We start from the raw sequence: 20344 nt of genomic DNA, 5'->3' as shown, positions 1-20344 counted from the left end.
CGATTTTACACAAGACTGGTTCCAAAGCAATGGAAGCCAGTGCACGTTAAGTAAGATGGAGGCAACTTCCGCACCAACTATTCAGCGATACCAACATGAACCTGTGTAGGAAAGAGTACAGTTTAAGATCTGCAGCCGAATTGGCTCCTGAGAACGTCTCTCCGTGGTTTTATGTTCTCCGTAAAAACGAGGCGAAGGTTCTGCTCTCAGAAAAAAGTAGTTCCTGTAAAAACTTTACCGGTAGGGTAACAGCGCTGGCCGTTCCTTCGGCTTTTTAGCCGGAGGGGCTGGAAGAATGACACTTAGGTTAGCCCTCCTGCGATGGCGCCGGAAAAGCGGCCCCCCGCGAGAGAAATGTGTCGTTACGCACTGACGTGTGTGGGGCCACCATCTGAACGCAACTGTCCCGTCTTTTACCGATGCACGCCATCTTGTGGCTTTCTTATATTAAATGACCGGCTAACATTTAATTTTTAATCCGCCCCCCCCCCCCCCCCAGATCCGATGGTCCTGTATCTAGGCAGCTCATCGATGGGTCAAGAAGGCCAAAACTGATAATATAAATTAAAGGTTTCCGACTTGTCCGTTAAATACGCAGTCAGTTCGTGATTGCCATCATTGATTTGTAATTTAGTCTTCTATATGGGCCTGTGATTGTAAACACTGATTATTTAGTGATGAAATATTCTTCCTTTGTAAGAAACTGGACTATACAATTGCTGAGACCCCTATACGTGTGTGTTACACTCCGGAGAAATGTCTCATGCTTAAAAACAACTTTGTGAACAAAATTAAACAGAATAATTATCGTTGTGTGATATATATTTTGACGATACCATTAAAAATGACTAACGGGAAACGAATAGGTAAAATAGGTAATTTACAGCTACTGACCGAGCAGCTTCGATAAAAATTTGGGCAGTTGTATGGTTAGCTAGACCGAAGTGGCAAATGAAGACGATGCGATAAATATCGATTGGCGGTAGTGAGAGTCTTGAAAAATGGTTCAAATGGCTCTGAGCACTATGGGACTTAACATCTGAGGTCATCAGTCCCTTAGACTTAGAACTACTTAAACCTAACTAACCTAAGGACATCACACACATCCATGCCCGAGGCAGAATTCGAACCTGCGACCGTAGCGGTCACGCGGTTCCAGACTGAAGCGCCTAGAACCGCACGGCCACACCGGCCGGCAGGCAAATGTATTTCCGAAATTTCATTACCCTTCTTTAATTAGCTGTTAATGTAACCAGCGTAAGACTCAAGACTTCGCTGTCTGCCTGACGTTTCATGGTGTTGCATTACTTTACTACAAAATAAGTACACCTGGCTTGTCTGAAAATGTAAACCACAATTTCGCAGTACGTTCTCTACTGGAAAAAAAATCTCCGGTCCAATAAGAGGCAAGAAACAGGCAGATGCAGTACAGCCGTAATTCGTATACAATGCACATTGCTTCAAATATCAACGGCCTATAGGAAGCAAATGACATGTATGGGCCACATAAAGCGAGCAAATAACATCCACCAAAGGACTATAAAGTCTATTTTATTTCCTGCGGTTGAATGCCACCTCCAGGCGAAGAAAGTGAAGAAATTAGTAGACTTCGCTGTTTGATGGTAAAGAGAAAGGAATAGCCGCGGAGGAGAGGAGCCTTGGGCCTGATCGCGGAGCAGTACATTGTCTACGATTCGCATCTGTACTATGTTAGGAGTTGGTGACAGGATAGCACTGAAGCTGAATAAAATTGGAAAAATACTGCTTTTGTCTCGCTTAATGTACGATTTTTTTTAAATTTCTATTGACTCATACAGTACTACATTTGAAAAAGTCCACGTTACTGGCCTGTTGTAATACACTCCTGGAAATTGAAATAAGAACACCGTGAATTCATTGTCCCAGGAAGGGGAAACTTTATTGACACATTCCTGGGGTCAGATACATCACATGATCACACTGACAGAACCACAGGCACATAGACACAGGCAACAGAGCATGCACAATGTCGGCACTAGTACAGTGTATATCCACCTTTCGCAGCAATGCAGGCTGCTATTCTCCCATGGAGACGATCGTAGAGATGCTGGATGTAGTCCTGTGGAACGGCTTGCCATGCCATTTCCACCTGGCGCCTCAGTTGGACCAGCGTTCGTGCTGGACGTGCAGACCGCGTGAGACGACGCTTCATCCAGTCCCAAACATGCTCAATGGGGGACAGATCCGGAGATCTTGCTGGCCAGGGTAGTTGACTTACACCTTCTAGAGCACGTTGGGTGGCACGGGATACATGCGGACGTGCATTGTCCTGTTGGAACAGCAAGTTCTCTTGCCGGTCTAGGAATGGTAGAACGATGGGTTCGATGACGGTTTGGATGTACCGTGCACTATTCAGTGTCCCCTCGACGATCACCAGTGGTGTACGGCCAGTGTAGGAGATCGCTCCCCACACCATGATGCCGGGTGTTGGCCCTGTGTGCCTCGGTCGTATGCAGTCCTGATTGTGGCGCTCACCTGCACGGCGCCAAACACGCATACGACCATCATTGGCACCAAGGCAGAAGCGACTCTCATCGCTGAAGACGACACGTCTCCATTCGTCCCTCCATTCACGCCTGTCGCGACACCACTGGAGGCGGGCTGCACGATGTTGGGGCGTGAGCGGAAGACGGCCTAACGGTGTGCGGGACCGTAGCCCAGCTTCATGGAGACGGTTGCGAATGGTCCTCGCCGATACCCCAGGAGCAACAGTGTCCCTAATTTGCTTGGAAGTGGCGGTGCGGTCCCCTACGGCACTGCATAGGATCCTACGGTCTTGGCGTGCATCCGTGCGTCGCTGCGGTCCGGTCCCAGGTCGACGGGCACGTGCACCTTCCGCCGACCACTGGCGACAACATCGATGTACTGTGGAGACCTCACGCCCCACGTGTTGAGCAATTCGGCGGTACGTCCACCCGGCCTCCCGCATGCCCACTATACGCCCTCGCTCAAAGTCCGTCAACTGCACATACGGTTCACGTCCACGCTGTTGCGGCATGCTACCAGTGTTAAAGACCGCGATGGAGCTCCGTATGCCACGGCAAACTGGCTGACACTGACGGCGGCGGTGTACAAATGCTGCGCAGCTAGCGCCATTCGATGGCCAACACCGCGGTTCCTGGTGTGTCCGCTGTGCCGTACGTGTGATCATTGCTTGTACAGCCCTCTCGCAGTGTCCGGAGCAAGTATGGTGGGTCTGACACACCGGTGTCAATGTGTTCTTTTTTCCATTTCCAGGAGTGTACTTTGCTTTCATCGACAGGTAAGAAATTTCAGTTAACATTGTAACGCTCGTCTATCGTCTCGATCATCAATATTCTGGACATTCGGTGACTTTATTAGACGTGTTACTGTTGCAAATAAGTTATACTGTCAGATAACAGGGTACGTTACAGTCACGGTCGCGGTAATTTGAGTGAGACTCGTGGTTTCCTCAATATAAACTTCAGTCGCTGTCTGTAACAAATACTCTTGACAGAACTGATACGCAGATTAAATATACCTTTTGTCTGTAGTAATAAATACTTGAAATTACTTTGACCTCAGTCATTTTTGGCAGTTAAACATATGCGCTAAGCGATCCAGCACGCGTAGTAGCTACCGATGCAGACTCAGAAGCGAGACTTATTAAGGGCAAGCAGTAATGTCAATGACTGGTACTGGGTTGCTTACTGGTGACTCATTGACTTGGCCGAATATCATATTTATAGTGTTAAGTTATGAAATGAATCGGTACATGACAATGAAGACGTACTCATCAGCGGGCAGGAGATGGAAGCTGCCAACCCGTCGCCTTCCCCCCTATAAATCGTCATCTGAGTTTCTCAGACTGAATACGCAAGCTATCCAGACACACAGAGAGACAGAGCGTTTCAGTATCTGAAGAAATCCAGAACATGTGATGGACACTGACAAGAATCATGCGTACCCAATGACATTTCTCGGGAAATCTCAAAACTATTTCGCCAAGTGCCGTAATTTTTTTTATATCTCGGATCGCCAGATGCCTGTTGGCTCTCATGCAGTGTGAGAAAAATAAAACTGCGCCGAAAAATATTTCATGCAATGCAACTTACATCGCCCACACCCGAGACGGATGATATAAGCTGGGGTTTCCCACCTTAAGGTGCAAAAAATACCAGTGCAAGAAATACCACGAAGGAATTATCCGCATAGGACAGGACACGGCAGAGTTCATGTAGCTACATATATAGACAAACAAATGAATACAGTTTCACAAAAATGGAATGATTCATTTAAGAGAAAGAGCTTCACAAATTGAGCAAATCAATAACGCATTGGCCCACTTCTGGTCTTAAGGCAAGCAGTTCTTGGAAGTAGTTATTCGGCTTGACATTGATTAACAGAGTTGTTGGATGTCGTCTTGAGGGATATCGTGCCAAATTGTCTCCAACTGGCGGGTTAGATCGTCAAAATACAGAGCTGGTTGGAGGCCACTGCTAGTAATGCTACAGACGTTCTCAACTGGACAGAGATACGGCGACCTCCTGGCCAGTGTAGGGTTTGGCAAGCACGAAGACAACCAGTAGCAACTCTCACCGTGTGCTGGCGGACATTATCTTGCTGAAATGAAAGCCCAGGATGGCTCTGCATGAAGGGCAACAAAACGAGCCTTAGAACATCGTTGACGTACCGCTGTGCTGTAAGGGTGTGGATTACAACCAAAGGAGTCCTGCTATGAAATTAAACGGCACCCCAGACTCGTGGTTTTCAGGCCTTATGGTGGGTGACAGTCAGGATAGTAACCAACGGTCGTCCTTGGCGTCTCAAGACACTTCTTGGCTGGCCATCGGGGCTCAGTTCGAAGCGGAACTTATAGTTGAAGATAATTCTACTACAGTCAATGAGATTCCAGGCCCGTGGTCGTATGTAGAGTACACCAGTGGCAAAAAACAGTCAATACCGTCACTGCGCGATAGCGATGGAAATGTTACCGATGATGGTGCCACTATAGCGGAGTTACGAAATACAGTTTTCCGTAATTCCTTCACGAAAGAAGACGAAGTAAATATTCCAGAAATCGAAACCAGAACAGCTGTAAGCATGAGCGACATAAAAGTAGATGCCTTAGGTGTTGCGAAACAACTCAAATCAATTAAGAAAGGCAAGTCTTCCGGTCCAGATGGTGCACTAGTCAGGTTCCACTCAGAGTACGCAGACACAATAGCGCCTTTCTTAGGAATCATATACAACCGCTCACGTGGCGAAAGGTCTATTCCTAAAGACTGGAAAGTAGCACAGGTCACACCAATATTCAAGAAAGGAAATAGGAGTAACCCATTGAATTACAGACCCATATCACTGACCTCAATTTGCAGTAGGATTTTGGAGCATATACTGTACTCGAACATTACGAATTACCTTGAAGAAAATGATTTATTGATACATAACAAACATGGATTCAGAAAATATCGTTCTTGTGCAACACAGCTAGGTCTTTATTCCCATGAAGTAATGAGTGCTGTTAACAAGGGATCTCAGATCGATTCCATATTCCTAGATTTCCAGAAGGCTTTTGATACCGTTCCTCACAAGCGACTATTATTCAATTGCGTGCAGATGGAGTATCGTCTCAGTTGTGTGACTGGATTCGTGAATTCCTCTCAGAGAGGTCACAGTTCGTAGTGATACACGGTAAATCATCGAGTGCAACGGAAGTGATATCTGGCGTTCCGCAAGGTAGTGTCTTAGGTCCTCTGCTGTTCCTGATTTACATAAATGATCTAGGTGATATGCTGAGCAGCCCCCTTAGACTGTTTGCTGATGACGCTGTAATTTACCGTCTAGTAAAATCACCAGACGATCAATTCCAATTACAAAGTGATCTAGAGAGAATTTATGTATGGTGTGTAAAGTGGCAATTAGCATTAAACAAAGAAAAGTGCGAGGTCATCCACATGGGTACTAAAAGAAATCCGATAAATTTTGGGTATACGATAAATCGCACAAATCTAAGGGCTGTCAATTCGACTAAATACCTAGGAATTACAATTAGAAGCAACTTAAATTGAAAGACCACGTAGATAATATTGTGGGAAGGCGAAACAAAGATTGCGCTTTGTTGACAGAAAATTTAAAAGATGCAACAAACCCAGTAAAGAGACTACATTACACTTGTACGTGTGCTGAGCGGTGTGGGATCCTTACCAGGTAGGATTGACGGAGGACATCGAAAAAGTGCAAAGAAGGGCATCCCGTTTCGTGTTGTCACGCAATAGGGGTAAGAGTGTCACTGATATGATACGCGAGTTGGGGTGGCAGTCACTGAAACAAAGGCGGTTTTCTTTACGGCGAGATCTATTTACGAAATTTCAATCACCAACTTTCTCTTCCGAATGCGAAAATATTTTCTTGACACCCACCTACTTAGAGAGAAATGATCATTATAATAAAATAAGAGAAATTAGAGCTCGAACGGAAAGATTTAGGTGTTCGTTTTTCCCACGCGCCATTCGAGAGTGGAATGGTAGAGTAGTATGAAAATGGTTCGATGAACCCTCTGCCAGGCGCTTAAGTGTGAATTGCAGAGTAACCATGTGGATGTAGATTTAGATGTAGATGACCACCGAAAACGTGTCTGGAGACGTCCCGGACCATAGGACATCCCTTAATTCAGTCAGTCAATGCCAAACTGAATATATTCTTGGATAAGGGCCAGAGGTGCCCCAACGCATTATTGACTTGCTCAATTTGTGAGGATCTGTCAGGTGAATAAATCGTCCAGTTTTTCTGAAATTGTAATCGTTTGTTTCTACATGTATATCACATCTACCGATTTCCGTCCCGTTTGGATAATTCCTTCGTGGTGGGCCTATTTTTTGTCTTAGAGTGTATTTTCTCGGCGTTTTATTTTGCCCAACGTATAATTTCCGGTAGTGCTGTACTCCCAAATTACGATGTGCTTTTGTAGTGTTACCACCCAATGTCATAAACTGCCAAAAATGTGAATGTAGAAGGTACTGAACATTATCTGCTGATAGCAAAATAATATATACCACTTCCACACACATTACACTCTCTCAGTTAAGTAAATAGCAAGTACCAGCTTTAAAGTGATAACATCAGTATGTTTAGCGGCTGATAAACAGTTTTTTAATTTTATTTTGTAAGAATTCGCTATGTTTATTCCAACCCACCCCCACCCTCCTTTTTTTTCAGGGAGCTAAGTTACATTGCTACCTTGTTCACATAACTCTTATCCTGAGTATACTCTATCACAGTTGTTAAGAAGCAATAGAATTTGGTATGGCATACGTTTACGACCGAAAATTCCTACGAAGCTAGATCTACTATTTGAACGTAGTTGTCTACATATTCATATTGCTGAAATGTGATTGGAAAAAATATGAAAGTTGTAATAGATTTCTAGTATTCTGCGACTTCCCGTATTTCATATCTCTTTTAGGAGAGCTTTAGAGAGAAATTATTCCCTGATGTCTTATCACGACCTATCAACGTTTCTCTCCTCGCCTGTTATCTGCGGAAGTTCCTCGTTTGCTATCTTATAAGCCCATTTAATGTCTATAGCACCACATCTCAAACCCTGGATAGCCTTCTCCGCTTTTCCCATGGCCCATGTTTCATTTCCATACAATGCCGTGCTCCGGAGTCGTACTTTCAGAAATTTATTTCTCAAATTGAACACCCATTATGATTCATAATTCGATGACGCTGCAGAAAAAAAGGTTTTTAATATGCAAGGGACAATTGTTTTTCTGCATCGTTGACTCGAGTATTCAAGTTTGCATGGTTCTAAAAAAATAAGCAGTGATTTGATATTAGTGATATGATGTTTTTTAAGAGAAATAGAATATATGTTTGCAATAAATCTTCTGAGAAATTCGAAACCTTAGACAGCGTAACGCATTTTCTTGCTCTTTGTGCCTTTCCCCCGTGGTAATGGAGTTGGAACGAAGAAGAGCTGCCAATCTGGCTTCTACAATAACTTGAACTGCGATTCAAAGAGGAAATCTTCATTTTTAGCTCTTGTTTCCTACGTTCTGCTACATTCACATTTGTATTCTGCTATATTTGGCACTTATTACTCGAGTAAAAGCAGAAGATTTTTACTTTGTTCCGTTGATGTGAGGCTTGAGCCGGAAATAGAAGTCCTCTTCATGAGACTCCGTTCCAAGCTTAATTTAGTTGCTATGTCCATAGCTACTTGTGTAACTGATATTTAAATTGTGGATAAGAACTTAATATTTGAACACACATTCACGTGAATATACAAGGGTGGACAAAATATGGAAACAACCAAAACACAACACATTATCATGCGTAATACGGTGTAGGAAAACGGTTGAAATTCGAATCGGTTTCTAGTTGTCTCGAAATGGTGTAACCTCCCCGGAGAATTTTTAAAATGACAATATTTAAATGTTAATGGGCATAGAACCAAGTGTAACCTTCCCACAAAAATATGAAAATGAAAAGAATTGAGTAAGAATTGCAAATAGTGCCAAATGTTAGCTTCCAACAGTAATAAAAGTCAATGATAATAAAAACGTGAAAAAATGTTAAGTCTCCACAAAACTAACGTTAAGATCAACCTGATAAATTGATTCTGGGAGGAAAAGCAAAGGAAATATTGTTTCAATTATAATGATTATTTTCTTAAAAAGATTGCTTTGAGAACAAAATTATTATTGGGGCAATTCTTGAACAAATTAATTACAGTTAACATACATTACATTATCAGATGTGCGCAATGCTGCTTCATTACCTTATTTAAAAATTATACCTCGTCCTGAACCTTGACCAGAGGCCCATGTCGACGCCCGCCGACTCCTCACACACAACTCCGACTGTCTCTCGCGCGCTACTAGCACGAACGAACTACATGCTCTCGCGACTCGCTACGTACAACAACTCTCTCGCAACTGCAACGTACAACTACCGCCTCGCAACTGCAACTACATGCTCTCGCGACTCGCTACGTACAACTACTTCCTCGCAACTGAACTACATGCTCTCGCGACTCGCTACGTACAACAACTTCCTCGCAACTGAACTGAACTCTCGCGCGGTCAAGCGCAGACTAGCAACGATAAATAACTCTCTGCTCAGAGATTCTGTCATGCGTCGCCGTCGCTGCTACTGACATACGTGTTTCAATGGATAAATACGGGTCCTGTATGGTTTTCATGGGAAGCCTAACCATTCTACCAGCAAAATAGTTTAGGTAACGATGGTGGAGATGGACAGTGACCACGTTCCCTTCTCTCTAAAGTTGACTACGAAGGCTCAATAACATTGAGGCCCGGCTGCTGTGGTGGCCAGGGAAGATGCGATGTTTCATCTTCCTACTCAGAAAATCACTCCTGCGAACTGTGTCAACAGCGGACGTTTCATCTTGGAGCACAGCATCACCATTGGGGAACCAACACTGCGATGGACCTCTTAAGCCAAAATCAGTACATAATTATTGACAGTAATGCGAACTATTGGGTCCATGGAAAACCACGATATGACTGCCCAGATCATCACCGAATCCCTTCCTCTCCGGACGTAAGCTCGGCTGGAAGTTGTAAACAATGTAAAACAAGACTTATCCGACCAAATTTCTTTCATCGCTCCATTGTCCAGGTTTGATGGCTTCGGCACCACGTTTTCCTGTTATGGACGTTTGCATCGCTGATGAGCGGTTTTGGAATTCCATCTCGCTCCGCAATTCCCTGCTTATATGGCTCCCTTTATGTTGTTCTGCTGGTCACGAGATTTTGCGAGTGCGACATTCAGTTCAGCAGTAACTTTTGCAGCTGTCGTCCTGTCATTTTTGTGACATCTCTCTTCAATGACCGTCCATCGCGATCACCCAACAAACACTTCCTTGTCTTAGCGGATGATGTTTTTCGGATTTCTCTGCATGCGGTATAAATGTTCGATACGGTGCCTCTTGAAACCCCAAACACTTCGGCTACCTTGGTTACCGAAGCATCCACCACACTAGCGCCAACAATTTGCCCACGTTAAAATTCACTTGTCTCCGGATCTTGCACAGAACCTGGATCTTGCTGTCTTGACTGCTTACTTTATTATGGTGTCATATATCTGGGTAACATTCTTTAAAAACATGCGTAACCCAAACAGTGGGTTGTCGGACGGACCTACTACACCAAATCGCGAGCTTCGTACAGGACGTTGTGCAAGTGAATCGGAATTCTAGCCCTCCCATCTGTCCATTAACAACCTAATCATGAGATTTATGGTTAATAGCATGGACTCTCTCGAAGGGAACTGGTGCATTCATTGAATGATCGCTGGACGAATAACGATTTGCATTTGAATAACTCTTCCTTGAAAATTGAACTACAAGATTTGCACTATTCTGCAAATTGTATTTCCAGTAGACTTCCAGGACAATTGGAAAATGTAGACATTCAAATCTAAACTGAATAAATTCCTTGCGGTGCACTCTTTTTTATCAGTACGGTTACTTCTCGCAATATGGATATATTATGGCATTTTTCTCCTTGTCTCTCTTTTTGTCACCTTTTTGTGAATTATATAGTGACTAGTTCCCCCACTAAGTAGCCGTTCCATCCACTATATCTTTCATTTCAAGCGAGTTAATTTTACATAGAGTTGCAGTGGACATTCTACAAAGAACTGAAGTGATGCCGCGGACTGATTTAAGCGCTCTTGTTCGCAGTTGCTGTTATGGCACAATGGGATCAGTTTCGGGCTGTTATGTGTTGCAATGAAAAACATGTACTTGCGTATCATTTGTTCAAAATAGTGGTGAGTGTTAGTGATGATCGAAAACTGTCAAGGTCAGTTTGAATGTTGGAAAGTGGTACTCCTAATATTCGTTACAAGCAACTCAAATATTTATAGATTATGTAATGCTGGAAATAACATACGCCGTTGTGAAGAATAGTGGCAGTGCCAAATTTGTCACTTATGAAATTCTTCCGCTTTGCTAATGACAATGATCACATTTTCTTCTATAGATCACAGCGAAGTATGGACGATTCTTTACAACCAGTCTTATTAGTTTGCCTGTCGAGTCTCGAGTCGGTAGCTTTGTGAAAACACAGTTACGATGCTTTGACATTTACACATGTCTTGTAGATATAGTAAAAGAACGAATCAAATGTTGATGACTGATGCTTTTAAAATTTATTACGAGTATGATTATACGGGAAACCCACGCTGTTTAAGTGATTTAGTTACGATCGATCTAACTGCCTCTTATTTTTTGTACGATTCCTCAGCTTGTATACATGAGCTTCCAGCCATGTTTTGGTTGTCCGGCGGACTGCCATTTACTGCTCGCGGAAGAAGTTTGTTGCAATGTGCAGCAATGGACTTCAAATCAGCTTATACTGTACCTAGAAAAACAATGTTCGTCGCATTTATTTACGTATCTTGAATTTACATGATGTGGTCAACGTTGTATTATCTTCATCAAAATGATATCTAAAACCGCTTTTGCGCTTGTCTGTTTAAGAGACAAAGACACTTAGATTATAAAAACAATTACTTAGCGTACTCTACGTAACTCGTGGATCGATGCAGCAATTACATTGACCGGAATTTAACACCGAATACAGTGTGAGATATATAGGGTGTTTCCGTAAGAGCGTGCAAAAATGTAGCAGGGCATAGAGAATGCTCCAGTGACTAATTTGAGATAGGAAACCAGGAGGTAGGAGAAGCTAGCTTAACGAGACCTAGTAGATAGTGTCGGAAGTTCCATGCGGCTTTTCGCGGATGATGCTGTAGTATACAGAGAAGTTGCAGCATTAGAAAATTGTAGCGAAATGCAGGAAGATCTGCAGCGGATAGGCACTTGGTGCAGGAAGTGGCAACTGTCCCTTAACATAGACAAATGTAATGTATTGCGAATACATAGAAAGAAGGATCCTTTATTGTATGATTATATGATAGCGGAACAAACACTGGTAGCAATTACTTCTGTAAAATATCTGGGAGTATGCGTGCGGAACGATTTGAAGTGGAATGATCATATAAAATTAATTGTTGGTAAGGCGGGTACCAGGTTGAGATTCATTGGGTGAGTGCTTAGGAAATGTAGTCCATCAACAAAGGAGGTGGCTTACAAAACACTCGTTCGACCTATACTTGAGTATTGCTTATCAGTGTGGGATCCGTACCAGATCGGGTTGACAGAGGAGGTAGAGAAGATCCAAAGAAGAGCAGCGCGTTTCGTCACAGTGTTATTTGGTAACCGTGATAGCGTTACGGAGATGTTTAATAAACTCAAGTGGCAGACTCTGCAAGAGAGGCGCTCTGCATCGCGGTGTAGCTTGCTCGCCAGGTTTCGAGAGGGTGCGTTTCTGGATGAGGTATCGAATATATTGCTTCCCCCTAGTTATACCTCCCGAGGAGATCACGAATGTAAAATTAGAGAGATTAGAGCGCGCACGGAGGCTTTCAGACAGTCGTTCTTCCCGCGAACCATACGCGACTGGAACAGGAAAGGGAGGTAATGACAGTGGCACGTAAAGTGCCCTCCGCCACACACCGTTGGGTGGCTTGCGGAGTATAAATGTAGATGTAGATGTAGAACGAGACAGAGAAGTGAACGTGTCTACCGCTTTGTCTGGCATTACAGTTTTCAGCTTATTTACAACTACAATGAGTACAGTTTGCTCGTACTGTGATGTTTATTAACATGTACATTCTATATTTCCTGCAAGGAAACAAGCAGGATGAACCTGATTTCTAGGAAGCTATGACGCAGTTTTTCTTTACTTTACTTGTCCATAAAGTGGCTCTTTTGTATCGTATTTCCTTGGTTCCATGACAGAACGAGCTGTCAATCGACGACTGACCCATTCATTACTCAGTGCTGATCAGAGACGTACGGTGCAGTACGATAGAGCAGTACGAGACAATTTCGCAGAACTCACTGACTTGTGTATGGGGAAGAACGTTATAATGCTCTCGCTGCTGAGAGGCTGTACAGGGAACGATTTCCGAATAGGTATCATCCGTCACGACGAGTGTTTATTTCTCTCGATCGACGAATGCGGAAGACTCGTACACTATAAAGAACCTGGCAACATGAGTACCACTCGTACATCCGATTTTGAAGAGGAGATGCGCGAATGTGTTGCAGCGGATCCCACTACAAGTACTTGTCATACTGCATGTGAAATGAGCGCTGCACATGCTAGCGTATGGCGGGTACTTCACGAACAACAATAACACCCATATCACCCACAACGAGACTATACAATGATTGTGGCTGACTTTGCACCAAGGGTCGCATTGTGTAAGTGGTTGCTCCAACAGTGGATTGATCGACTAGATTTCCAGCAAATCGTGCTGTTTACTGACAGGGCCTCATTTGCTTGTGATTGGATTTCGAACAGCAGGAATAGCCATGTGTGAGATGAGGAAAGCCCTCACGTTGTAATAGAGTCACACGATCAAGTACGATTTGCTGTGACTATCTGGGCAGGCGTAACAGGCGGCAGTCTCATCGGGCCATATGTTCTACCTGACGTCTGAATGGACACCTGCACTAGAGGTTTGTGCGAAGAGCTCTACCTGAGGTGTTGGAGAACATACCGTTGTCTATTCGTGAGAGAATGTTTGTATGACATTACTGTGCACTGTCTCACTTCACTGTGGACGTCCGCAGGTATCTCACAAGGGAACCTCCCCATCGCACCCCCCTCAGATTTAGTTATAAGTTGGCACAGTGGATAGTCCTTGATAAACTGAGCACAGATCAGTTGAGAAAACAGGAAGAAGTTGTGTGGAACTGTGAAAAAATAAGCAAAATATACAAACTGAGTAGTCCATGGGCCACATAAGCAACATAATGGACATTATGAGTGTAAGAGCGCCGTGGTCCCGTGGTAGCGTGAGCAGCTGCAGAACGAGAGGTGCTTGGTTCAAGTCTTCCCTCGACTGCAAATTTTACTTTCTTTATTTTTGCATAGTTATTATCTGTCCGTTCGTTCATTGACATCTCTGTTCACTGTAATAAGTTTAGTGTCTGTGTTTTGCGACCGCATCGCAAAACCGTGCGATTAGTAGACGAAAGGACGTGCCTCTCCAATGGGAACAGAAAACATTTGATCACAAGGTCATAGGTCAACCGATTCCTCCACAGGAAAACACATCTGATATATTCTATACGACACTGGTGACGGCATGTGCGTCACATGACAGAAATATGTTGTCGACCCACCTAACTTGTACACTTGGCGAATGGGTAAAAAGATTCTTCTACCTTGCCCGATTTAGGTTTTATTGTCGATGTGATAATCACTCCCAAAAAGTGATGAAAACATAAGAGTTTGTCACATAAACTGAAAATAAAAAATTAAACTTTTCACTAGATGGAAGATTTGAACCAAGGACCTTTCGTTCCGCAGCTGCTCACGTTACCACGAGACCACGGCGCTCCTGCGTTCCCAGCGTCCTCAATGTTGCCTATCTTCCCTTGAACTACTCAGTTTGTATATTATGCTTATTTTTTCACAGTTCCACACAACTCCTTCCTGTTTTCGCAATTGAGCTGTGTTCAGTTTTTCAAGGCCTATCCACTGTGCCAACTTATAACTAAATCTGAGGGGGGTGCGATGGGGAGGTTCCCTTGTCAGTGCTGTATTTTCTGGTCACTGGATTGGGAGGGGAGGTCCTATTCCATGACCTGCGAGGTCGTCTGACCCGAATCCCCTTGATTATTTCCTACGGGAATATCTGGTGTTACTTATGTGTGAGACCTCAGTGGATACGGAGATGGAAAAACTTGCCAAAATTGCAGCTGTGATTCGAAACTCCTTGTTTGTCAGGGTGCATCAAAATCTTGCTCGCCGATGTCATGCTTGCACTGAGGTTGATGGGCGTCAGTTTCAGCACATTTCATCAGATAAATTACAAATGTTACGTTCATTGTGTCAATGGTGGTATTTTAAGTTACCTGTAACTAATGTAAATAAAAAGATACACAGTGATGTGATTTTATTCCGGTTATCTCCTTAACCCGGCTTCTTCGACGCCGGGTTCCCTATCTCGAATTGTTCAGTGGAGCATCCTCTATGTCCTGCTAAATTTTTACACGCTCTTACGGAAACACCCTGTATGTAAGAAAAGAGTTTCTCAAAAAGTGAAATTTGTCATCATCGAATATAAATGTAATAAGAAGTCTCTGAACCGTTGTGATCATTTCGCAGGAAGTGCGTGATAAAAAGTAATACCGCTAAACGAGGCCATTTGGGTCTGCTGAGGAGATCGGTGATCATTGTATTGGATCATTACATATTCTAAAAATGTATGTACAGTATGTATGTCACAGATTTACTCTTAAACTAATGGGCTGATTTCAACCAAACTTGGTATGCATATCACTTGCTGTCTGGAAAGCATTGCTAGGTGGAGCATGAGTCACCTACCTATCAAAGGGGTGGGGTGAAAAAGAAGTGTAGGCTAAGACGCGCGAATACCAAAAATTTATTCACCAAGTAGTTAAGAATGAGAGTACCCGACAGATTAGTTGAGAGCGCTAATGCGCTGCTTCCTGGATTCGAGTAGGCGCGCCGGCGCCGGAACAAACCCGCCCAGCGGATTAACGACGAAGGCCGGTTCGCTGAGCAGCCTGGATGTGGTTTTAGGCGGTTTTCCACATTCCACTTGGTGAATACCGGGCTGGTCCCCACGTCCCACCTCAGTTACACGACTCACAGACATCTGAATACGTTCACATTATTCCATGGATTACATTAGATGCAAACAGTTGGGGTACAGTAATTCAGTTCTGGGGGGGGGGGGGGGAGGGAGGGGGTAAGGAGTGGACATCCGGCTACCCCTTAAATTAACCTTGCCCAATTCAATTAACGATGCCGACACTGCGGGACACAGGCACATGCGATAGATAGTTGAGAATGAGAGCACATAGATACGTACAACAAATCAGAGACATGATTTTAAACCTTCATGAAACGTTTTCTCGATGACAATCCCCATAAGATGGTGGAAGGAGAAAAGCTTATCGCTTACTTCATTTTCATTGTTCGGGCATGTAGAACTGCCACATCAAGTATGACTTTGTAATTTATTACTTTTTTACTACTAATTGTAGTCGTGACACATTTGCAAACAGTATTCGCATATGTTGTAGTTGTGGTCTTCAGTCCAGAGACTGGTTTTATGCAGCACTCCGTGCTACTCTAACCAGTGCAAGCTTCTTCATCTCCGAATAACTATTGCAACCTACATCCTTCTGAATCTGTTTTTCTGAATCTGTTTATTATATTCATGCCTCGGTCTCCCTCTACGATTTTTATCCTCCGCGCTTCTCTCCAATACTAAACTGACGATCCCTTGATGCCTCAGAACGTGTTCTATCAACCGATCCCTTCTTATAGTCAGGTTGTGCCACAAATTCCTCTTCTCCCCAATTCTATTCATTACTCCCAATTAGTTACGTGATCTACCCATGTAATCTTCAGCATTCTTCTGTAGCACCACATTTCGAAAGCTTCTATTCTTTTGTTGTTTAAACTATTTATCGTCCAAGTTTCACTTCCATACAAACACTTTCAGAAAAGACTTCCCGACACTTACACTTACACGATGGTAACAAAGGGTATTTCGCCTGTCTCATACATCTTGCTCACCAGATGGTAGAGTTCTGTCAGGGCTGCTTCTCCCAAGGCTATCAGCAGTTCTAATGGAATGTTGTCTACTCCCTCGTCCTTGTTTCGACGTAGGTCTTTCAGTGCTCTGTCAAAATCTTCTCGCAGTATCATATCTCCCATTTCATCTTCATCTACATCCTCTTCCATTTCCGTGATATTGCCCTCAAGTACATCGCCTTTGTATAGACCCTCTATATACTCCTTCCACCTTTCTGCTTTCCCTTCTTTGCTTAGAACTGGGTTTCCATCTGCGCTCTTGATATTCATACAAGTGCTTCTCTTTTCTCCAAACGTCTCCTTAATTTTCCTGTCGATCTCATTTTTGAGACGTTTGTATTCCTTTTTGCCAGCTTCATTTACTGCATTTTTATATTTTCTCCCATCATCAATTAAATTCAATATTTCTTCTGTTACGCAAGGATTTGTACTAGCCCTCGTCTTTTTACCTACTTGATCCTCTGTTGTCTTCACTATTTCATCTCTCAAAACTACCCATTCTTCTTCTACTGTATTTCTTTCCCCCATTCTTGTCAATCGTTCCATAATGCTCTCTCTGAAACTCTCTGCAACCTCTGGCTCTTTCAGTTTATCCAAGTCCCATCTCCTTAAATTCCCACCTTTCTGCAGTTTCTTCAGTTTTAGCGACAGTTCATAACCAATAGATTGTGATCAGAGTCCACATCTGCCCCTGGCAAGTCTTACAATTTAAAACCTGGTTCCTAAATTTCTGTCTTAGCATTATATAATTTGTCTGAAACCTTCCAGTGTCTCTAGGCCTCTTCCACGTATACAGCCTTCTTTCATGATTCTCAAACCAAGTGTTAGCTATGATTAAGTTATGCTCTGTGCAAAATTCTACCAGGCGGCTTTCTCTTTCATTCCATATTCACCTACTACTTTTCCTTCTCTTCCTTTTCCTACTGTCGAATTCCAGTCCACCATGACTATTAAATTTTCGTCTCCCTTCACTGTCTGAATAATTCCTTTTATCTCATCATACATTTCTTCAATCTGTTCATTATCTGCGGAGCTAGTTGGCATATAAACTTGTACTACTGTGGTAGGCGTGGGCTTCGTGTATATCTTTGCTACAATAATGCGTACACTATGCTGTTCTTAGTAGCTTACCCGCGCTCCTATTTCTTTTATTCATTATTAAACATATTCCTGCATTAACCCTATTTGATTTTATATTTATAACGCTGTATTCACCCGACCAGAAGTCTTGTTCCTCCTGTCACCGAACTTCATTAATTCTCACTATATCTAGCTTTAACTTGTCCATTACCCTTTTTAAATTTTCTAACCTACCTGCCCGATTAATAGATCCGACATTCCACATTCCATGCTCCGATCCGTAGCACTCCAGTTGTCTTTCTCCTGAGAACGACGTCCTCCTGGAAATGGAAGTTTGTGGTAAGGTCTTATGGGACCAAACTGCTGAGGTCATCGGTTCCTAAGCTTACACGTTATTTAAACTAACTTACGCTAAGGACGACACACACACACCCATGGCCGATGGAGGACTCGATCCTCCGACGGTGGGCGGGAGGAGGGGGGGGGGGGAGATTCGCGCGGACGACGTCCTCCTCAGTAGCCCCACCCGTAGATCCGAATGGGGGACTATTTTACCTCCGGAATATTTTACCCAAGAGGACGCCATCGTAATTGAACCATACAGTAAAGCTGCATGCCCTCGGGAAAAATTACGGCTGTAGTTTCCCCTTGCTTTCAGCCGTTCGCAGTTCCAGCACAGCAAGGCCGTTTTGTTTAATGTTACAAGGCCACATCAGTCAATCATTCAGACTGTTGCCATTGCAACTACTGAAAAGGCTGCTGCCCCTCTTTAGGAACCACACGTTTGTCTGGCCTCTCAATATATACCCCTCCGTTGTGGTTGCACCTATGGTACGCTAGCTGTATTGCTGAGGCACTCAAGCCTTCCCACCAATGGCAGGGTCTATGGTTCATGGGAGAAATATATTCACATATACCACTAAGTATACCTGCAAAATTATGTTTGATTAGCATTGTGACTCTGCACGGCGAGGCGATCGGAAGGTTGCTGTCCGCTGCTTCCTGATGTGAGTTTTCTTAACCATCGAGCTTTCAACGTTTACTTGTTGGGAATTTTATCTTTTTTTGTTTTTCTATTTTGCTCTCTTCATTGGAGGCTAACACGGTTTTAACATGTCAGTTTTTCAACTGGTCAGTGTGATCTATAACAGGCTACTAGTGGCAGGTAACAGTATTTTATTTTGAGGAGCTTGAGTCCCGTCCTTCCCGTATAGTGACCTTAATGTTCTACTGAGTTTGAGTATTTCATGTTGGTTGTTACCGAGTTTAAATTATCATTATCATAATATCGATTTTATGTTCTCTGTTTGTAAATGTACACCTGAAGATCCATGACATTTAAATGTATTGCTTCTTTGCTACTAATTCTACGTTTCGCAGACACTACCCTCATTTGCCGCTGAATCTGCGTACAAAATTATGTCGTTGTGCGACCAAGTTCATATGATGTGACGTCATAGACAGTGATCTGCGTGAAAATGAAACTGCAGGACGGAATTCTCTATAGATGCAGCTGAAAAATATCCTGAAATATACGTGAAATATGTTAAATACACGTAACGCATGCTTAGCGGGCTAAGCTACTGGCAAAAATCCCCTCCTAAACCCATGGATCGATTTGAACCAAACTTGGTACACACATTGGCTACTATCTGGAAAGAATCACAGTAGGGGTAAGTACCAGCAATCTCGTATTGAGTTAGCGTGATAACGTGGAGAGAGAAGAAAGCAGGAGATGGACAGAACGTGGAAGTAGGAGATGGACACAGATGTGTGGGAAGAGGAGATAGACAGAGAGAGGGAGAGAGGAAAATGTACAGAGAAAAGGAAGTCTAGGAGATGGAAAGAGAGAAGGGAGAGGAGGAGAATACAGGGGAAGGGAAGAATGGGATATGGGCAGAGGAGATGGACAGAGAGAGGGAAGGAGGAGATGCGCAGGAGCAAGAGAAGATGGAAGAGAGGGAGGCGGAGGAGATGGACAAATAAGGGATGAAGGAGGAGAAAGAGAGGTGGAGTAGGAGATTACAAGAGAAAGGGGGAAGGAGGAGATGGACTAACAGAAGATTGGAATAAGTACACACATGGGCCAGGTACTTAGCTAGTTAAATTATAAGAGTCAGTGTCTTGGTCACAGGCTAATTTATTAAAACTGATTAACTATGTTGATTAATATATTTAAAAATAGATAATAACTTTACGTGGAAACAGTAGGTCACATGGTTTCACGCATGGTAAAAGAACGTAGTATATAATGCAAGGTGAAAGCATGAAAAAATTAAACGTGTGCTTGACGGTTATCTCTATACATTTCAATCGCACAGGCATTACATGACATCGCTGCACCCTTACAACATATATAGTACACTCAACATTGCGGTACATTAAATCAAAACTAAAGACCATTGAAAACAAGCTTGAAAGTATGAGATGTGAATGACAGGCGACTTGAATAAAAACGTAAGAAAGTAAATAGCGGTACAGAGATGGAAATAAAGGCAACGACTGTGAATGTAGGAGCGGGAGAGGTAGTTCAGCTGACGTCAGCAGGATAGCCGTAGGGGCCCACGAGATGTACGCCCCCC

Source organism: Schistocerca nitens, chromosome 4 (genome assembly GCF_023898315.1).
Source record: "Schistocerca nitens isolate TAMUIC-IGC-003100 chromosome 4, iqSchNite1.1, whole genome shotgun sequence".
NCBI classification, from domain to species: domain Eukaryota; kingdom Metazoa; phylum Arthropoda; class Insecta; order Orthoptera; family Acrididae; genus Schistocerca; species Schistocerca nitens.
Note: the sequence above shows the minus strand (reverse complement) of the source record.